The sequence below is a fragment of the Eschrichtius robustus genome, chromosome 9 (genome assembly GCF_028021215.1).
Source record: "Eschrichtius robustus isolate mEscRob2 chromosome 9, mEscRob2.pri, whole genome shotgun sequence".
NCBI classification, from domain to species: domain Eukaryota; kingdom Metazoa; phylum Chordata; class Mammalia; order Artiodactyla; family Eschrichtiidae; genus Eschrichtius; species Eschrichtius robustus.
Genome location: NC_090832.1, coordinates 125,270,348 through 125,291,742, shown reverse-complemented (window position 1 = coordinate 125,291,742; position 21,395 = coordinate 125,270,348). Strand labels below are relative to the sequence as shown.

Below are 21,395 nucleotides of genomic sequence, written 5' to 3'. Positions count from 1 at the left end.
TTTGAAACTCCCCCCCCCCTTGGTGAGACTCTATCGTGCTAGGTTAGGTTCAAGACCTAGGAAATCCATTCATCCCTATGCACGGCAGTTGCAGCCTGCGAGTGTAGGTTCTTCTGTATTGACGTATTGGTAATTGAAGCTTTAAGGGAAAAGGCAGCAGTTTAGTAGCAGGAGTAGTTTAAAGCCTGAACGCAGTATTCCAGATCCCCCCAATGCTTCTGTGGGTCGTGTGACTGGCAGACAAAGGAATCCCCGCTGAAATCTGTTACATTTGCTCCAGTCCAACGGTGGCCCTTTCCTTAGAGACTTAATTTAATCTCAGTGAGTGTGGAGTTATCTTTTCCTGGTAATTTACTGAAAGATTCTAGAAGGAGAGGTTACACAAAGGGAAATTTACATAACGTGTTGTCACCATTTCCCCTCATCACTGGTCCCAGGAGGGATGGCGCTCAGGGTGAAATTAACAGCTGGTCCTTCCAGTGAGCTGGGTGGTACTTGAGCAGAAACGGCCAAAGTGTAGAGGGCGCCTGAAATGAGCATGGAAAAGTTCTTGAAAACTGAAACATGGTACCATTGTATCTTTTGTGAGCTTGATATTCTTGGCAAGTTCATTAGCCTATAGAAAGGGCCTTGCCAATGTCATCAGGCGAGTTCTAAAAGCCTCAGGCTTTTAAACTTGAAGTAGTACAGTGAAGGATGGACCTGCATGGAATGTTCACAGTGTATCACATAAAGTGACAAAAGTTGATTAATTACTTATATTGAAACTAATTTGCAGTGATGGCATTAACATTCTGAAGCCAACTATTTCCTTCAGTTTGCTGCTTGTAGTTGGGACCCTATCTTCCTTCTTTGTTCATTTCTTAAAGGGACCATCTTTCATTTTCCCTCTTTTTTTGGTAAACTTTCTTCCAAGGACTCTAAATATCTGAGGTTCACTTACCTAATCAAGATTTCCTTCCTGACAGAGGTTCTTAAAGAATTCAGTGGCAAAAATGAATTACACGTTTGAATTGAAATCTGAAATTACTTAAAAAAAAAAAAAGGAAGATAAAAATTAAAGATAGCAGGTTCCTTTCTTGGGCTGAATGTTTGCAACAATTCTTTTAAGCAGAACATGGTAAGGACATGACCTGATATCAATCTCTGATTCCCTTCCTCCAAATTTTAATCAAATAATTCTACTTAGGAAAAGAGTCCTCTAGGGACTTCCCTGGCAGGACAGTGGTTAAGACTTCGCCTTCCAATGCAGGGGGTGTGGGTTCGATCCCTGGTCGGGGAGCTAAGATCCCACATGCCTCATGGCCAAAAAACCAAAACATAAAACAGAAGCAATGTTGTAACAAATTCAATAAAGACTTTAAAAATGGTCCACGTCAAAAAAAAATCTTAAAAAAAAAAAGTCTTCTTGAAGTTGTATGGGTTACCAGCAAGTGTTCTCTTTCCAAAAATTATCTTTCATACAGTTATAAAGGATATAAATGCTCAAACTTAAAAATATATACAAAGTACTTATCATAGTGTCTTATCTGTAAAAGTAGCGATTATTTTTTAAAACTTTATTGAAGTCTAGTTGATTTACAATGTTGTGTTTAATTTCTGCTGTACAACAAAGTGACTCAGTAAGTAGCAGTTTGTTTGTTTTTTTTTTTAACATCTTTATTGGAGTATAATTGCTTTACAATGGTGGGTTAGTTTCTTCTGTATTACAAAGTGAATCAGCTATACATATACATATATCCCCATATCTCCTCCCTCTTGCGTCTCTTTCCCACCCTCCCTATCCCACCCCTCTAGGTGGTCACAAAGCACTGAGCTGATCTCCCTGTGCTCTGTGGCTGCTTCCCACTAGCTAGCTATTTTACATTTGGTAGTATATATAAGTCCTTGCCACTCTCTCACTTCGTCCCAGCTTCCCCTTCCCCCTCCCCGTGTCCTCAAGTCCATTCTCTCTGTCTGTGTCGTTATTGTAGCGGTTATTTTTACAGCTTGGTGAAGGCATTTCTGTTCTGCCCCTGGTGTGAGTGATGTACAGTGTGGAGCTGCCTCCTCTTTGGTGCTCCAGCTCCCTGGGGCAGCAGGGCCCTCACATGAATAGCATCAGGAGCTAAGAACTCTCTTTTGCACTGGTTCTTTTTTGGCGGGGACCATTGGCCAAAACTTGCTGTCTTCCATGGAGCAGAATTTTCCAAATATGTTCATGGAACACTGGTCCCAAAGGAGGCTCTGAGCACAAAAAAAAAAAAAACAAACAAACAAAAAACAAAACAAACCCCTATCTGCTCAGCTGATTTGGGGAAGCACTGGAGAATGAACATAAAGCAAGTTTAGTATTTTCTACTTAAACTTGAAAGCCAATGATTATGCACATCTAAGTGGTGTTGATTAATAAGAATGGTCTGTCTTACCATCAGCCTTTAAATGGTTGCCATGCAGTGAATCCTCCTGTATAAGGTGTTTGCCTCCTGGCCCCAAGCAGGCTCCTTCCCACTGGGGCAGTCTTCCTCCCAGACCTGACTATTGCCATCTACACAGACTCTGACAAGGTTAACAAAGCCAAATGGACATTAACGGACCCTGTCAACTCTGGTGTGTATCTGCTGGCAGCATAAAACACTCTGCATTTTAAATTCAATCTGTGGTACAGCGTTAGTGATGAGATCTTACTTTCTTTTCCAAGAAGCTTTTCAAGTGAGTATTTCTCGATGAGAGCAGCCTGGTCAGGAGAGAGGCAGTCTTTCACGATAATCTGGAATCAGACCACAGAGTCTGAATAGCTGAGTTTACTTGTAGACTTGCCATAAATTGTATATTTGATCTTGGGCAGTTACTTAAACTTGCTGAGCCTCAGTTTCTTCACCTGTATAATGGGAATAATAATGGGACTTACTTCATAGGGTTGTTGTGAAGGCTAAATGAGATAATAATCACATCAGAACAGTCACTGGGACATAATTAGCAATAAGTAAGTAGTAGTTTTCATCATCATCATAGTGTTGTTATTATTACTTTCTCAGAAGTTGAGGTTGGAGTTAGCATTCACCTGATACTGCCTGTGAAAGTGTGTCTATAACTGGATCTTTCTGGTCCCCCTTGGAGGGCCTGTTGCAGTCAGTAGCGTATGACACTCAGTCTACACATAAGCAACTGAGTCTTGAGGAGTTTGTGTTGAAATGATAGCATGTTGGAGTTGGAAGGACTGCAGCAGCGACCAAGTCTCACTCTCATTTTGCAGATGCTTAGGTCCAGGTGAGGTGACTTTTCCAAAACCCCCTAGTTTGTTGCAGGTGGAATTGACAACAGAACCTAAGACTCCTGATTACAGGTCTACTGCTCTGCTTTTGTAAATACTGCCCAACTGAAGGCCTCAGGGTGTGTAGGATAATGATATTAGTTATTTTGTTTTCTGCTTGAACTTGTGGATTGTTTCATAACTGAGGTTGACGTTCCTGAAGCATAAAGAAGCAATGTAAAAGGAGGGCAAGGGAGACACGGTGGAAAAGACACAGGTTTTAGAGCCAGAGAGCCCTGTGTTGCAATCCTGGTATGTGACTCTGCAACTTTGGGTGATTTAGTGACCTTCTGTGACTTTCACTACCATCATGTGTTTGGGGATAATTTGCTTTTCAGAGTTACTGAGAGGATTAAATGAGAAAATACGTAAAACTGCTTTGGATGTAGAAGCTACTCAGTAGATGGTAATTATCATTAAAATTAATTGCTAATGGAGTTTTAATAGATGGATGTCACTGCCAGAAACAGCTACCTGAGAATAATAGAGTTGGAAACAGTGTGTGGGACCTACTTAGTCCCATGCTTCTTGAACACGAGTATATTTAGTCAAGGGATAAGTAGCCATGTGCGAAAGTGAATGAAACGGTAAGTTATTTAGGAGTGTCATTTTTATTTGAAATAACTTGAAATTTTCAGAGGTCAGTTATTGAAAACACTTTCAAAATTACATGGATATTCTATGGAATAAAATTCAAAGTTAACATTTTTTTTAAGAAAAAGCATGGGACTTTAAATTTTAGTTTTGCAGCCGGCTGTTCCGAAATATACTGCCGGCCTCCTAGTCTATAACCCAGCCCAAATTCCAGAGTGCTCATGATAGTTTGAGGGAAGTGTTTGAGAATCGTCGATTTAATCTGTCATCTTACTGCTGGGCTATAAATCTAATAATCACTGAAGGAAAGACAGGCTGAGGTGATGTGTGCCTGACGCTGCCCAGCTCCTTTTCCAGGTGGCGTGGTGGTGATGCAGCGACAGTCAGATCAGGTCGGCTTTCAGAGACCTTCCTGGGCTCTAGACCCGTACATCTGACTTTCTAACCTTTCCTCCTCACTTCTGAATGCCCAGTCCTCATTTCTGGGATCTGTCTGAGGTGGCGCTTATTCTTCGTGTCTGCTGAGTGTCTGTCCTTCCTTCTGGTAATAACTCCTGATCTTCTTCACCCTCCCCAACTCAGTCCATGAAACGTGGGTGGCAGTGCTCCTGACCGCTGGACCACGGTGGCCACATGACCCAGACCTGACCATGAACTCCTTTCTTCTCTGGCTCCTGTGATGCTTTCTTCCCCCTGAACTTGAAGCTGTGAGGCTGTGAGCCTGGAGCTGCCTGATGCCTCTCTGGGAGGAAGCTCTATAAAGACACGTACATTAAGTCCTTTTCTTTGTTTCACTTTTGTCCGAAGTTGTTGGGCTTGGGTTTTCTGTTACTTGGGTCACTCTGCATTGGTATGTACCCTTGGCTTTTCCACCCTAAGCAATGACCACAACGATCTGCCCTTCTTTATCTTGGAGGTTAATCATTTATTCTTTTTTGTGTGTGATTCAAAATTTTTATACATTATACTCCATTTAAAGTTATTATAAAATATTGGCTCTATTACCTGTGCTGTACAATATATCCTTGTAGCTTGCTTATTTTATAGATAGTTGTTTGTACCTTTTCATACCCTACCTCTATTTTGCCCCTCTCCCCACTGGTAACCACTAGTTTGTTCCTTACATCTGTGAGTGTTTTTGTTTTGTTATATTCATTTGTTTGTTTTATTTTTAGATTCCACATGTAAGTGATAACATACAGTATTTGTCTTTCTCTGTCTGACTTATTTCACTAAGCGTAGTACCCTCCAGGTCCATCCATGTTATTGCAAATGGCAGAATTTCCTTCTTTCTTATGGTTGAGTAGTATTCCATTGTGTATATACCACATCTTTATCCATTCATCTGTTGGTGGACACTTGAGTTGCTTCCATATTTTGGCTATTGTAAATAATGCTGCTGTGAACACTGGGGTACATGTAAAATCTTTTTGAAGTAATGTTTTTGTTTTCTTTGGATACATACCCAGGAGTGGAATTGCTGGATTATACGGTAGTTCTATTTTTAGTTTTTTGAGGAACCTCCATATTGTTTTCCACTGTGGCTGTATCAATTTACATTCCCACCAACAGTGTGGGAGGGTCCCCTTTTCTCCACATCCTTGCCAACATTATTATTTATAGACTTTTTGATGATAGCCATTCTGACAGGTGTTAGGTGATATCTCATTGTGGTTTTGATTTGCATTTCTCTGATGATTAGCGATATTGAGCATCTTTTCATGTGCCTGTTGGCCATCTGTGTATCTTCTTTGGAGAAATGCCTATTCAGGTCTTCAGCCCATTTTTAAATCAGGATGGTTGTTTTTTTGATATTGAGTTTTATGAGCTGTTTATGTATTTTGGATACTAACCCCTTATTGGGCATATTATTTGCAAATAATTTCTCCCATTCAGCAGGTTGCCTTTTTGTTTTGCCGATGGTTTCCTTTGCTATGCAAAAGCTTTTAAGTCCCATTTGTGTTTTTTTCCTTTTGTTTCCTTTACCTTAGGAGACAGATCCAAAAAAATATATATTGCTACAGTTCATGTCAAGGAGTATTCTATGTTTTCCTCTAAGAGTTTAATAGTATCCGGTCTTACATTTTGGTCTTTAATCCATTTTAAGTTTATTTTTGTGTATGGTATTAGAGAATGTTCTAATTTCATTCTTCCCCATTCATCTGTCCAGTTTTCCCAGCACCATTTATTGAAGAGCCTGTCTTTTCCCCATTGTATATTCTTGCCTACTTTGTCCCAGATTAACTAACCATAAGTGTGTGGTTTTATTTCTGGGCTCTCTATTCTGTTCCACTGATCTATGTGTCTGTTTTTGTGCCAGTACCATACGTGTTTTGATGACTGTAGCCTTGTAGTATAGTCTGAAGTCAGGGAGCATGATTCCTCCAACTCTGTTCTTCTTCCACAAGATTGTTTTGGCTATTGGGGGTCTTTGGTGTTTCCATACAAATTTTAAAATTATTTGTTCTAGTTCTGTGAAAAACGCCTGAAACACCTGAGCTTTGAGTTAACAGGAATGAGGGTTTTCCAAGTAGACCTAGGCATGGCATTGGAGGACTTGCAGTCCTTGAAGTTGGAACAAATATGTACAAAGACACATGGCTAATTCAGGAGCTAGAAGCAATTATAAGTTGTAAAATGTGAGGAGATGTGTTTGTAGAAGCAGGTTCCAGATCTTAAGAGCCCTTATTTTTCATGCTAAGAAACTCAGAGCTAGACCTGGGTCAGTGGATCAGCACCTGAGTGAATCACCTATGGGCCCTTGTCTAGATCTACTGCATTGGAATCTATGTGCATGGAACCAGGGCATCTGTGTTTTTGAAAAGTTTCACAGGTGACACTTAAGAATTACTGATGTAGGGGCTTCCCTGGTGACGCAGTGGTTGAGAGTCTGCCTGCTAATGCAGGGGACACGGGTTCGAGCCCTGGTCTGGGAAGATCCCACATGCCGTGGAGTAACTAGGCCCGTGAGCCACAACTACTGAGCTTGCGCGTCTGGAGCTTGTGCTCCACAACAAGAGAGGCCGCAATAGTGAGAGGCCCGTGCACCGCGATGAAGAGTGGCCCCCACTTGCCGCAACTAGAGAAAGCCCTCGCACAGAAACGAAGACACCCAACACAGCCAAAAAAAAAATGAATAAATAAATAAATAATAAAAACAAAGGAATTCCTTTAAAAAAATAGAATTACTGATGTAGGTGATGAAAAGATAGTGAAAATTTTTGATCAGGAGAGTCGTAAGATCAGATCTGCCTTTCAGAAAGATCCAGCTGCACGCCTAGCATATTTGACACACAGAGTGCATCATTCTTAAACACATTCCTCCTGTATGTGACAAAGCTATTTTCAGTAATAGTAATTAATGACTTATTTTTTATTCTTTATTTGTAAAAAGTCAAGAATCTAAAAAGAATAAATTTCAATTAAGTATTCAAATTTAGTAAAGAATGTACGAACTAAAATTTACACTCACTAAACAGCAACTATTTTTGCACCCCTTTCACTGTTTGAAATATTAAACACAAAAATATCAGCTGGTCACACAGAATGACAAAGTTCAAGTAACACAAGTTTTGTTTATTCATCTTTATAATCACTGTACTATCTATCATTGTTGAGAATCTACTATAGGTAATTCTTGCTTTGCACAGTTCCCTGGACACAAATTTCAGTTACCACAGCTTAGTTAAATAACACCAGTCCCTCAACAACAGGGTTCAAACTTCAGGTGCAAGTTTAGTTTATTAACTATGCGGAATTGCATGAAGTACAGACTTACAGTGCAGGCTCTTCAGCTCACAAATCACAGCATAAATAATAGATGCGGATCATGGTCAGTGACCGATCAGTGACTTCTTTAAAAGTCTTTGGTCATTGATTACTGTGAATGTAAGTCAGTTCATGCACAGACAGTGAAGTGTGTAGTCATGCTGCATCCTTGTTGCCCAGTGATAATCCACATGACATTTACAAAGGTGGATAATCAAAAGGAGAAATCGGCCGACAGAGATGAAAGTGCTAGAAAGAAACGAAAGTGATAATGCTGGAAGTGAAATCCAAATCTAACCTGAGTGGAGTTTATAGAAGAAATAGCCGACCATGCGAATGTTGACACTGCATCATTTGAGACTCTAGATACACAGCCAGAGGAATTCAGTGAAGGTGAATTTACTGACATTAATGAGGCAAGTGGTTGTGATGAAAAATATAAAGCTGTCCCCGAGGAAGTGGCGCCAGCAAAATCTACACATTAAAGGAACTCTTGGAGATATTTCATGACATTGAAAAAGCAAAGGAAAAAATGTTGGAAGCTTATCCAAACTTAAGAAGTATAACCATTTGTCAAGGTATAGACAAAAATGCTCATTCCAGATCATAAGTTCTAGGACAAGAAGGAGAATGCCGTTCAAACTGTTTTTGATATTTTTATTTAAAAAAATTTTTTAAATAAATTTATTTATTTATTTTTGGCTGCACTGGGTCTTCGTTGCTGCATGCGGGCTTTCTCTAGTTGCGGCGAGCAGGGGCTACTCTTCGTTCCGGTGCACGGGCTTCTCATTGTGGCGGCTTCTCTTGTTACAGAGCACGGGCTGTAGAGCGCAGGCTCAGTAGTTGTGGCGCACAGGCTTCGTTGCTCCGTGGCATGTGGAATCTTCCTGGACCAGGGCTCAAACCAGTGTCCCCTGCCTTGGCAGGCGGATTCTTAACCACTGCCCCACCAGGGAAGTCCCACGTTTTTAAACAAATAAATAAAACACCTTTATTTCATGGTGTTTCTGCTGTTTTAAATTACAGCATACTAAATAAGTATCAATTTTACTATTTTTCATTTTGCTATTTGTTTATAGCCCACAGTAAGAGTTTTTAATGTTCCAACCAAAAAGTTTTAAAGAAGCATACTTTTCCTCATTGATTATGAAGACTGCTTTGCATGGTTTCTGCTTGCATGGTTGTTTTTTAGTCCCACGGTATCATGCAAAGTAAGGACTGCCTGTCTTTAAATGTGAGAACATGTAGTACCATAGGGACTGGGATATAAACTGCTCCTGAAGTGAGCTTCAACAGTATTGAATCATTACAGATTTACTCAGGTGATAAACACATTTAGGGTGTTGACAGTATAATTGGGAATTCTCTGAATTAATTTCCATGTAAGAAATGTTTATTAAAAGATATGCAATAAAAATGTGCTAATTTGAAGCTCAAGTAGATAATACTGAAACTCACCAGTGATCACAGCAATTGTTTAGAACTTAGAGTGAGGAAAAAAAAAATTTTTTTTTTTGGGTGGGAGGAGTAGTTTGTCACTGACATTATTTAGACGCACTGACTCCTAAAGATGTTAAAAAGACTCATTTTTAGTTTTATTATCGTTTTACTCTCAGTGGACTTGCTCACCTTAGTGCCTGCAACTGGGTGGACCATTCCTGCCACCCTGTTGTTGGCATATCACTGAAAATATCACTAGAGAAGCATTGTGGAGGAAGGGTGATCAGAAGACAGTGACACAAAACTGAAAAGCATTTTGCAGAGAAACTGATGGAGAGGACCTGAGCTAGGGCAGTTCCAGTGGAAATTAACTTATTTTAGGCTATTGGTCTTTGCAATGATAATCAAGTTTAATCCGCACCTGAGATGACCACTGCTTCTTAAAATTTCCACCACAACTTATTTCTATCAGATCCATTCTTTTGTGGTTGGCATTGCTGGTTACTTTTGAACTTGAACTTACCTGTGAACTTGGGAATTGCCCGTCCACTTGTCCCTGAACTTCCAGCTCTCCCTGTATCCGGGGATGTGTACATCTGACTTTCAATGCGACGTGGCCATACCCTCAGTTGGGTTTGACAGTCTAAACAATCTAGCCTATTATTCTTATAATCGTTAGTGAAATGGATTCTAGAACTTCCTAATATTTAACATCTTTTAAAATATACTACAGTTGACCCTTGAACAACGTGGGTTTGAACTTCATGGGTCTAGTTCTCAGGTTTTCTTCAGTGGTAAATACTACAGTACTACACGATTGATGGTTGGCTGAATCCAAGAATGTGGAACCGGTGATATGGAGCGCTGACTGTACGTTATGTGTGGATTTTTGACTACATAGAGGGTTGGTGGCCCTAACCTGGTATTGTTCAAGGGTCAACTGTAGTTTTTAAAGACAGGAGTTCACCCCACTCCACCTCATTTTCCAGAAATGACTATGCCTGTTTTCCTTTTTAGGTCATCATTCTCCAACAACCATTTATAAATTTGGTTCTTCCATCACATATATTTTAATTGTACATCTGAGTGTCCCAGAAAAAGTTCAATAACAACAACAATAATACAGAATCCCCAAGTTATAATAATGTAGTTAAGTCAGAAGTCCAAACTCAGATTACAGATGTACAAATCTTGTTTTCGTATACAATAGAGCCTCCTTGGGAAGCTTTAGCTATACTTATTACTTGGTTGCCAAAAAAGATTTTTTTATAAAAGAATATTTCCTGAAGTTGCACAAATGAAGTTTTACCCTTTGTGAGTAACAAAAACAAGGTGAGTGATATTTAGGGAATTAAATTATAAATTGAGATAGGTTTGGGATATACTGAACTTTGGCATTAAGAATTGTTTGAATGCAGAAACAGCTTAATGTCTTTCTGGGGTAAAATAAATCTGGGATTTTTTTGAAAAATGCTAATGCAACATATAAAAATTGCCAGTATCATTAGATGGAAGCAACTGAAATAATGACTGTACTTCTGGGAAGGTCTACAGTGCTTTTGGAAGAATTGATCACGTTTTCCAATGTGAACCTTGCTCTGGGTGCTGTAACTGCTAGAAGCAGAATGCGAAGCTACTTTTATTGCAGAGAGATGGAGGACTAATATTAACAAACTCAAGAAAACCATTGTAAAGACCAAAGAAGACTTCTAAAAATCACAATGAATGTAAAGTATCAATACAATAGGTAGTGTAAGGTGAGACTATGATAGTATGAGATAATCCCACAAAACTTGCATAAAAAAATGTGGCTCATTGCCTGTTGCTGTAATTAGTAACCACTTCATCCAAGTCAAGCTATTCCCAGATGGGTGGAATGTTTTAGGAAATTATAAGTGGCCACATACTTTCCAAAGGGGTCCTAGAGGTACATCCAATGCTCTCTGTGTCAATATTCATTTTTGCTGGGGACACATCTACTGCCTAGTTTTTGTCATCTCACAGTATTTAGGGTGGAAGGGGTACTTAGAAACCCAAACATCCTTGCAGAGAGGCTTTGAGAAGGGAACTGCTTGGGATAGACTAAGTAAAATCAGATATGAGTAGGCGAAATGGATTAAAGGGAGAAGCTAGGGGATCATGTAGGGACATTTAGAAAGGTTATTTTGTTTGTGGTATATTCTTGAAACATTTGATACACTATTGAAACCTATTCCATTCCTTAACATGGAGGATTTTTGGAATAAGCAGGTTCACTGGCTACAAAGGTATGGATAACCAAGAACTAATTGACCAGATAAAACTAGTGCAATTTTCAGGCTGAGTGATTATGTGTCTATTACTGATCTTGTAGTCATCACCTTGGGAAGCATAAAAACATTACAAAAATAAAAATACTGATGTGCCCTTTCCAGATATTAAAAACTGAATCTTTTACAAGGTGTGGTTCATCTTTGTTTTAAAAAAAGTCATAAAATATTCCTTATTGATGTGCCATAAATCTGTCAAGTTGGCTAAGTACAAAAATAATTTTATCTCTTTATCCTCCATAGTGAAATCTCTGTTTTATGGCTCCAAGTCAAGAAAATGATGTTCTGTATAACATTAATATGAAATATTTCCAAAATATGATGTTTACATAATGATTTACCTTTTACAAAACATTTACACAACCGTTATTTCAACTGGAGTCACCAAACAGGAGAAATGTAAGGTTTAAACAAAATTTTTCTTGGAAATTCTGAAAGAAAATGATTCTTTTAAATGTTTTGTTAATATTTTCTCTCTTCAGATATTCTACCCTCTAACCCCAGTGTGTGTTTATTCTGTTATAATTTTACCTTTAAGGTGACATGTTAATGATGTAGAAACTTATTTATAATACAGTGAATCCTCATCATGGCAAATATTTTCATTAAAGAAAACTCATTCATTTTAATTTAACCCAGTTCACTTCAACATCACTGATTGTGTGTTCACTATGTTGGAGGGCGCTATGCTGGCTGCTGCAGAGCATATCAGGAGTAGGACTACTTCTTGCACTCAAGGAGCAATAATTACATATAAAATAGAAGCGGGTCAAGAGTAGCTTATCACTCTGCTTTGGGGAGCGAGGGAGAGTCAAGGCTGGGACAGAAGACACTACGATGCTAAGTTGAACTTGATGATGCTAGAGAAATGAAAGCAATGCCCTGTGGGAGTTCACAGGAAGAAGATAGAAATGGTAAGATTGGGAAAGCCTTCATGGATATAGTGGATATGACATGAACTTGGAAGAACAACTAAAATTTAAAGAAGTAACGTTTAAACATAATCATGGGCAGAAACAAAAGTCTTTTAGTTGAGGATGTCTTAATAAGTTGAACTTTCTCTTCTTCCAAAGATATCTGTAAGTCACCATTTGGTCAGTGAATGACATAAAGGAGAGACTCAAAGTCTTATGGTCTGGCTTATCTCATCCAATGTTTTCAGGAAACTCTGGTCCAGAGAAGTCAAGTGCCACTCCACAAACCCTGGGGACTCATTGAAGGAATCAGATTAGAGCCTGACTCCTTATTTCCAGGCCATTGCTAAACTCAGTTTACTTACAAAACAAAACAATGACACAAGTGTCTGTACCTCTTGGGTTTTTAAATTTTTCATTCCTTAGGATGTTAATATAAAGAAAAAAATGCAAGTGATTTTTTGTGTGTGTGTGTGATGAGTGGTAGGATCGGAGATTTTTTTCTATACTATGTATATTGCTTTGCTACAGCTGCCATAATAAAAATACCTCGGACTGGGTGGCTTAAATAACAGAAGGTGATTTTCTCACAGTTTTGCAGACTAGAAGTCCAAGATCAAGGTGTTAGCAGGGTTGGTTTCTCCCGGGTTCTCTCTCCTTGGCTTCCAGATGACTGTATTCTCTCTGTGTCCTCATGTGGTTTTTCTCTGTGTATGCATATCCCTGGTGTCTCTTTCTTCTTGTAAAAAACACCAGTCATATGGGATTGGTCATATCATATGACCTCATTTAACCATAATTCCCTCTTTAAAGGCCCTACGTCCAAATACGATCACATTCTAAGGTATTGGGTGTCGGAAATTCGACATATGAATTTGGGAGAGGCAGTTGAGCCCCTAACACTATATCATAGTTTTGGCTAAATGGAAGGGAATAATAATAGATGCCATTACTAGGAGGCAAGCATTTAGCATATGTTTTCCCATTTAATCCTCACAATATATAGTTAGGTACAATTAGCATATAATTATCATTATCATGATGAGGGAAGTGATTCTGTGAGAGGGTAAATGATGTGGTTAGTACCCCATATTTAGAAAATGGTAGAGTCAAGACTCAAATATAGTGTGTTGAGCTGTGGATCTATACCCCAGTTTTTTTCTGTTTTTTTTAATTTTTAAATATTTTTATACAATTTTTAAAGTTTACTTTCCACTTACAGTTATTAACAAAATATTGGCTATACTCCCCGTGTTGTACAGTACATCCTTGAGCCTATCTTACACCCAGTAGTTTGTACCTCCCTCTCTCCCACCCATATACTACCCCTCCCCCCCCCCCACTGGTAACCTCTGCTTTGTTCTCCATATCTGTCTGCACCCCACTTTGGAACAGAGCTATGACAGCCTCTGATTGGGGATGAAGGAGTGAGATCTCTCTAATCTCTTTAAAATTACATTTCCCTTTTCTCTAAGGCAAAGTTTTTGGGACACATTTTTGGGGTATATCTCCTCTGATATTTGGTCTATAGGCTTTTTGGAAATATAAGGAGGGTAATTTCTTCCCTTAGAAATAAAGAACGCACAAAGTATGTAGTTATTAATGTATGGAGGAGATTTACCTTAACGTCTCATACTAGTCTATTCTTATTAAGAGGTCACTTTTAGGCTGTCACCTGCAAACTTGCTCATAGCTGTTTGAAGGGTTGTACAGCCTGGGATCACTGCCCTTTCCAGGCTGACCCCATTATTGCTCCTTTACTGGTGACACGTGGGGTCATTGTGCCTGTGTAGGAGCAGGTAGAAGGTACCTTCTGGTCTTTTAAGAGGTGAGTTTCCCTGAAGGTTGAATGTAAAAAGGTTTGCCAAAGAGATGTCAGTGGAAAGTGGAATTTTTAAGTTGCACACAAAAATGGAGAAAAGCAAAATGGAGACTTCCAGTATAAGGTTTCACATGTACAGACACGTGTGCTGATAAAAACGGGCAATTCTCTCAGCATATTGCTCTCGTTTTATTTTTAATTACAGTGAGTTACAAGGTTAGTCTGCTCTTTGGTTGCACTTTAATTATTCTCCCAATGTTGTCTTTCTGTGTTATGATCCCTTTAACAGGCGGGAGGAAATAGACATTTAATTAACCAGATGTCACTCAATAAATCTTGTGTTATTCTTTGTATCAGAAAAGCAAATGCGAACCAGTGAAAAAGGGCCTGAATTTTAAACTTATTAATTTGGCATAGTTTAGGGTTTTGATGATGCTGACACTCTTGAAAGTAAAATCAAGAAAGTCTGTTAAAATGTGGGGTAGAAAAGGGTTTCTTATGGGTCAGGTGAGCAGTACCGTGAATCATGTTCTTCATTTTTCTATATGTTTATCCATGATTTATTGGCTGTAGTATATTCTTAAAGCACTCTTTTCTTCAAATAAAGGAGGCTGATTACAGAGAAGGGCTCAACAAGGACAGGAAGTTGGAAGGTGGCTGGCACATTAGATTTGATCAACAGCCATTCCCCTTCTTTGAAAATAGAACCCTGATTTTTGTTCACCTTCCTCCTAGGAGCACCTCCTTCAAGAATGGCTGGGCTCTTCCCAACCAAGGAGGTAACTCTTGATTGCTCTAAGCCAATTATAGTGGTCTCATTCACTTTCCCAGGTAATTGGCTTATATGTGTGCATGTGACAAAGCTCTGGCCAATGAAGGAAAATCTACCAAGGGCTTCTGAGAAGGTTTTTTCTCCCCCCTTCACTAATAGGTATGTAGTGATATCACAATGTTATTGTATTTAATTTGCATATTCCTGATGACTTATGGTGGGGGGCTTTTTTTTTTTTTTCTCAGAACTCATTCAAATCTTTACTGAATACCTACGTAGTCAATGAATCTGGCTCGAGTTTCTACCGTGAAGTTGCACACATCATCTTCCTCAGGAATGTTAATTCATCATATATATTTGGTGTTTCACGTACGCTGAGTTTACTGATACACACATTTCACTAGAACAAGAACCCAGATTTAAAGACCATGGAATATATTCTAGAGATTTTTTACTAATATCAACACCTGAGAGAAGATTATAAGCCTTAAAATAAAAAACATAGTTTGTTACCATCTAATAGTACATAAGGGAGCATTTTAAAATATGCTTATTTGCCATCTGTATATCTTTGGCAAAGTGTCTGTTAAGGTCTTTGGTCTATTTTTTAAAATCCTGTTGTCTTGATTTTTATTGTTGAGTTTTAAGAGGTCCTTGTATATTTTGGATAACAGTCCTTTGTCAGATTTGCCTTTTGCAAATATTTTCTCCCAGTTTGTTTCTTGTCTTTTCATTCTCTTGAAGTCCAGCTTATAGATTCTTTCTTTCATGGATTGTGCTTTTGGTATTGTATCAAAAAATCGTTGCCATATTCAAGATCATCTCGATTTTCTCCTATGTTATCTTCTAAGAGTTTTACAGTTTTGTATTTTACATTTGGATCTGTAATCCATTTTGTGTTAATTTTGTGGAAGGTGTAAAGTCTCTTTCTAGATTCATTTTTTTGCATGTGAACGTCCAGTTGTTCGAGCACCATTTGTTGAAAAGACTATCTTTGCTCCATTGTAGATAGATTTTGTACATATTTTATTAGATTTATAGTGAAATATTTCATTTTGGTGGTTGGTAATGTAAATGGCATTGTGTTTTTAATTTCAAATTCCACTTGTTCATTTTTGGTATATAGGAAAGCAATTGACCTTTATATATTAAGCTCATATCCTGCAACCTTGCTATAATTGCTTAGTAGTTCTGGAGTTTGTTGTTGTTGATCCTTTCAGATTTTCTACATAGTTATGTCACCTGCAAACAAAACTGGTTTTACTTCTTTTTTCCTAGTGTGTATACCTTGTATTTCCTTTCCTTGTCTTATTGCATAGCTAGGACTTCCAGTATGATGTTGAAAGGAATTGGGAGAGGGGTCATCCTTGCCTTGTACCTGATTTTAGTGAGAAAGCTTCAAGTTTCTTACCATTAAGCGTGATGTCGGTTGTAGGTTTTCTTATAGATATTCTTTATCAAGATGAAGAAGTTACCCTCTAGTCCTAGTTTACTGAGTGCTTTTATGATGAATGGGTGTTGGATTTTGTCAAATGCTTTTTCTGCATCTATTGATAAAATCATATGATTTTTTTTCTTCTTTAGGTGGGTGGTGTGATAGATCACATTAATTGAATTTCGAGTGTTAAACCAGCCTTGCCTTAGTTGGGATAAATCCTACTTGGTCATGGTGTATAATTCTTTTCATACATTGTTGAATTCAATTTGCTTATGTTTTGTTGAAAATTTTTGCTTCTGTGTTTATGAGAGATATTGGCCTCTAATTTATTTTCTTACAGTGCCTTTGTCTGAGTAACGCTGGCCTCATAGAATGAGTTAGGAAGTATTCCCTCTGTTTCTATCTTCTGAAATAGATTGCAAAGTGTTGGTATAATTTTTTCCTTAAATGTTTAGCAGAATTCATTAGTGAACCCATCTGGACCTAGTGCTTCCTATTTTGAAAGCACTGTTATTAATTAAAAATTAAATTTCTTTAATAGATATAGGCCTATTCAGATTGTCTACTTTAGAACCTATTTTTCTGGTGACATTGCTGAACTACTGAATTAGCCATCCCCCAAACTGACCTACCTTCACATTTCTAGTTATGTGAGATGATAGATGCCCCTAATTTGTAAGTTTCTTTGGGGTCAGGTTTTCTCTAATTTGCAGATGAAAGCAGGCTAGTTAGTATGTTTCAAATTTTTTCCCCAGAATCATCTTTAACTGCTCATCAATTTGAACTCCTTCCCATCTTGTACTCCACCTAAAATGCTATTTTCTGGCTTCTCAGACCATACAGAGCCTGAAATCTCATATACTATATGAAATCTCCCCAAAACTTCCTGCAAAGAGTCCCCTCTTCTGAACTTCTAGAATAGTACCTCTCAAACTTTAATGCTGTTAGGAGTCATGTGGGGATCTTGTAAACATGCAGATTCTGATTCGGCCGGTGTGGGGTGTGGGACCAAAGATTCCAAATTTCTGAAAAGCTCTCAGGGGTTACCAATGCAGCTGATCCATATACAACATTTTGAGTAAAAAAGACCCTCACTGATAACACTCATTTGGTACTAGATCACATGCAGTGTTATATATGATGCAACTTTCGTGAGTTTATGTCTCACCTTTCCAATTAGATTTCAAGTTTTTTGAAGATGGGAGCTATGCCTTCTTTTTTGAATCCATGACCACACTCAACACAGTGCCTTACACAAAGTATCTGTTAATCAAGTGAAGGGATAAATGAATGAAGGAAAAGGAGACAAAGTTAAATGTAACTGTTTTTTGATAAAGAGGAATTCATTATCTCAAATAACTGCAGAATTCATTGAGATGGATTGATTCTGCCTTTGGTAACCGCCAAATATTTTGGACCAACACTTCCATGGATAACTAAAAATTCTAGACAAAATATGAAAAATAACTACCTAAAGGCACTGGAAATTGAATAAAAGCAGGCAAATACTGAAGAGGAGGTGACACTGGGAGAAAGAAATATCATTTTGTGAGATCTTTTGCATTTTGCCTCAGGTTCCAGTTAGCCTTGTGGGAGAACCTGTAAACAACAAAAAAGTACCTCTTATAATCTTACTTGTTGAAAGAAATAGAGGACAGTATTTAGAGAAACCACAGCCACTGGAAAGTGAAGAAGAAATCTTAGGAAGAAAAGAGCCAGAGAGGGGGAACCCAAAATTCTGTGCATAAACTCTGCCCAAGTTTCTTGCTGGTCCAAGACCATGCATATGTGGGGCAGGTTCCAAGTAGTTCAGCTATGGCTAAAGGAACTGAAGTGAGATTTGAGCTGCTGCTCATCATAGAAGAGACAAGAGTTTTCAGTTTGAGTTCAACCAACTTCACTGACAACAAAATTAATACTCTTCAAAGGAACATAACAGTATCCAGAGTTTGTGTAGTATATCACTCCCAGTGTTCAAGATAAAATCCAAAAGTACTTGACATATGAAGAAACAAGAAAATTTGATCTTTCTCCTGAAAGTCAATCACCAGAGACTGACTCTAAGATTACCCAGATGTTGGAATTAGTAGATAAGGATTTTAAAGCAGCCCATTAAACCTATGTTCAAGTGTATCAAGAATGTGCTCATTTAATGAATTAAAAGGTAGTAAATATTATCAGGAAAATAAATATTATAAAAAATATCAAATGGAAATCCTGAAACTGAAAAATGAATCATCTAAAGGGTCAAAAATCCAGTCAATAGGCTTAAAAGCAAAAAGAGTCAGTCTTGGAGATATTGCTGGTTCCGTTCCAGACCACCACAATAAAATGAATATTGCAATAAAGCAGATCACACAAACTTTTTGGTTTCTCAGTGCGTATAAAAGTTATGTTGACACTATACTCTATTAAGTGTTCAATAGCATTATGTCTAAAAGAAAGTAAATACCTTAATTATAAAACACTTTATTGGTAAAAAAAAAAAAAAAAAATGCTAACTATTTTCTGAGCCTTAAGTGAGTTGTAATCTTTTTGCTGGTGGAGGGTCTTGCCCCAGTGTTGATGGCTGCTGACTGATCATCAGGGCGGTGGCTGCTGAAGGCTGGGGTGGCCGTGGCAGTTTCTTAAAATAAGACCACAGTGAAGTTTGTCACATTGATGGACTCTTCCTGTTATGAACAATTTCTCTGTAGCATGCAGTGCTGTTTGATAGCATTTTACCCACAATAGAACTTCTTTCAAAATTGGAGTCAGTCTTCTCAAACCCTGCTGCTGCTTTATCAACTAAGTTTATGTCGTATTCTGAATCTTTTGTTGTCATTTTAACAGTCTTCTCAGCATCTTCACCAGGAGTAGATTCCATCTCATGATGCCACTTTCTTTTCTCATCCATAAGAAACAATTCTTCATCCATTAAAGTTTTATCATGAGATGGCAGCAACTCAGTCACATCTTCAGGCTCTGCTTCTAATTCTGTTGAATAGTTCTCTTGCTATTTCTACCACAGCTGCAATTACTTCCTTCACTGAAGTCTTGAACCCCTCAAAGTCATTCATGAGGGCTGGAATTAACTTCTTCCAAACTCCTGTTAATACTGATATTTTGACCTCTTCCCATGTTCTTATGGCATCTAGAATGTTGACTTCTTTCCGGAAGGTGTTCAATTTACTTTGACCAGGGACATCAGAGGAATCACTATCTATGGCAGCTATAACCTTAAGAAATGCATTTCTTAAATAATACTTGAAAGTTGAAATGGCTCCTTGATCCATGGACTACAGAATGGATGTTGTGTTAGCAGGCATGAAAACAACATGAATCTCATGGTAGATCTCCATCAGAGCTCTTGGGTGACCAGGTACATTGGCAATAAGCAGTCATATTTTGAAAGGAATCTTTTTTCTGAGCAGTAGGTGTCAACAGTGGGTTTAAAATATTCAGTAAACCATGTTGTAAACATATGTGCTGTCATACAGGTTTTGTTCCATTTATGGAGCACAGATGGAGTAGATTTAGCATAATTCTTAAGGACGCTGGAATTTTTTGAATGGTTAATGAGCACTGCCTCCAACCTAAAGTCAGCAGCTGCATTAGCCCCTAACAAGAGAGTCAGACTATCCTTTGAAGCTTTGAAGCCAGGCATTGACATCTCCTCTCTAGCTATGAAAATCTGAGATGGCATTTTCTTCCAATGTAAGGCTGTTTTGTCTACACTGAAAAATCTGTTTAGTGTAGCCATCTTTGTCAACTATTTTAGCTAGATCTTCTTTGTAGCTTGCTGAAGCGTCTACATCAGTACTTGCTGTTTCACCTGGCACATTTATGTTATGAAGACTTTATGTTAAGGCTTTCCTTAAACCTCCTGAACCAACCTCTGCTAGCTTTAAACTTCTCTTCTGCAGCTTCCTCACCTCTCTCAGCCTTCATAGAATTGAAGAGAGTTAGGACCTTGCTCTGGATTAGGCTTTGGCTTCAGGGAATGTTGTGGCTGGTTTGATCTTCTATTCAGACCGTGAAAACTTCCCCCATATCAGCAATAAGGCTGTTTTGCTTTCTTAACATTCATGTGTTCCCTGGAGTAGCTCTTTTGATTTCCTTCAAGAACTTCTCCTTTGCATTCACAACTTGGCTAACTCTTTGGTGCAGGAGGACTAGCTTTCAGCCTACCTCAGCTTTCAACATGCCTTCCTCATTCAGCTTAATCGTTTCTAGCTTTTGATTTAAAGTGAGAGACATATGACCGTCCCTTCACTTGAACACTTAGAGGTCATTATAGAACTAGTAATTGGCCTAATTTCAATATTGCATCTCAGGAGTAGGGGGACCTGAGGAGATGGAGACAGACGGGGGAACGGCCAGTCGGTGGAGCAGTCAGAACACACACAACACTTGTCGATTAAGTTCACCGTCTTATATGGGGGTAGTTTGTGATGCCCCAAAACAGTTACAGTAGGAACATCAAAGATCACTGATCACAGATCACCGTAACAACTATACTAATGATGCAAAAGTTTGAAATATTGCAAGAATTATCAAAAGTGGCACAAAGACACAAAGTGAGCAAATGCTGTTGGAAAAATGGCACTGATAGACTTGCTCCATGCAGAGTTGCTACCAAGCTTCATTTTGTAAAAAAAAAAAAAAAAAAAAAAAATTGCGGTACCTGCAAAGCGCAATAAAATGAAGTGCAATAAGTCGAACCTCAGAAATGACAGCTGTGGCTAGTCTAAAGACTTTCTGGGGACCAATGACCACTTCAAGGACCTCAGGAATTCACTGTTTTTCTGAGATAAGGACTTTGAAACTCAGGAAAATTGGGGGAGTTTACAAGGTTCTTAATTCTGTCAAACAGCAGTTGAAAATCTTTAGTGAACTCAGAAGAGACATGCCAACCAGCAATGTTCCGGGTATCTATTTGATGGCAGTCCTATTAGGGAAGCCCCAGAAGGTACTGAATGACACCAACCCAATTAGACTGATTGGAATCTGATCAACTCTGAGAATGCAATTAAGCAGTGCCACTGCTATGTTAATATTATGGCA

At 38.4% G+C, this 21,395-nt stretch overlaps 1 pseudogene; it reads right to left on the bottom strand.

Annotated features, from left to right (window-relative positions):
* Positions 1 to 18,846: 18,846 nt before the first annotated feature.
* LOC137769180 (tigger transposable element-derived protein 1-like) lies at positions 18,847 to 20,588 on the bottom strand (annotated as a pseudogene).
* Between the last annotated feature and the right edge of the window lie 807 nt (positions 20,589 to 21,395).